The sequence below is a fragment of the Mastomys coucha genome, unplaced genomic scaffold (genome assembly GCF_008632895.1).
Source record: "Mastomys coucha isolate ucsf_1 unplaced genomic scaffold, UCSF_Mcou_1 pScaffold9, whole genome shotgun sequence".
NCBI classification, from domain to species: Eukaryota; Metazoa; Chordata; class Mammalia; order Rodentia; family Muridae; genus Mastomys; species Mastomys coucha.
The window spans coordinates 38,220,474-38,221,181 of record NW_022196915.1 but is presented as its reverse complement, the minus strand read 5'-3'; positions in this window follow the sequence as shown (position 1 = coordinate 38,221,181).

The following is a 708-nucleotide window of genomic DNA, read 5'->3' as shown; positions in this document are numbered from 1 at the left end:
TTGCAAACACCATTTACAGATTAGCAACAGCAGTTTGATCCAGAAGAAACTTTGAGGCTCTGCCAATTTTGGCCTGAGTCTGCAGAAGTGGCAAGAAGCCATGGAAGATCAGCAAAGAGTGGTAAGGTGAGCCAATGCCACACTGTCTTCCACTGTTTGTTGAGTTACACTTATACCCTTTCCAAACATCACGAGTCCTCTCAAGCATCTGTTCCAAGAAAAGATCACATGCTCCATTTCCAAGCAGCTTCCAGAAAAACACCACATGTTTGTTTTCCACAAAACATCCTCCACGAGCCTGCCTCAGAAAAACATTCTCTCATAAGTTAGTTTCCAGATAAACATCACATGGCACAACTGTGTCTCCATAGAAACCAGAAATTTGTACTTCACCTGTGACCTTCCCAGAGGTTTCATACTGTGTTGCTATCCTTTCTTTACCCTCAGAAAGTTAGCTCAAGAGACTGTATCTGATAACTGTTCCTTCACTTCCCAACATCAGATGGGAAAGAAAAGGCAAGTCCATGCATCCTGAAACTGTCTCATAGCAAAAGACTGGATAGAAAAAAATACTCTGTTTCACCTAACAGGCATATTTTATTTTCTCTAGATTTTTTAAAATTATTTTATTTATTTTGTGTATATGAGTACACTTGTAGCTGTACAGATGGTTGTGAGACTTCATGTGGTTATTAGGAAATGAATTTA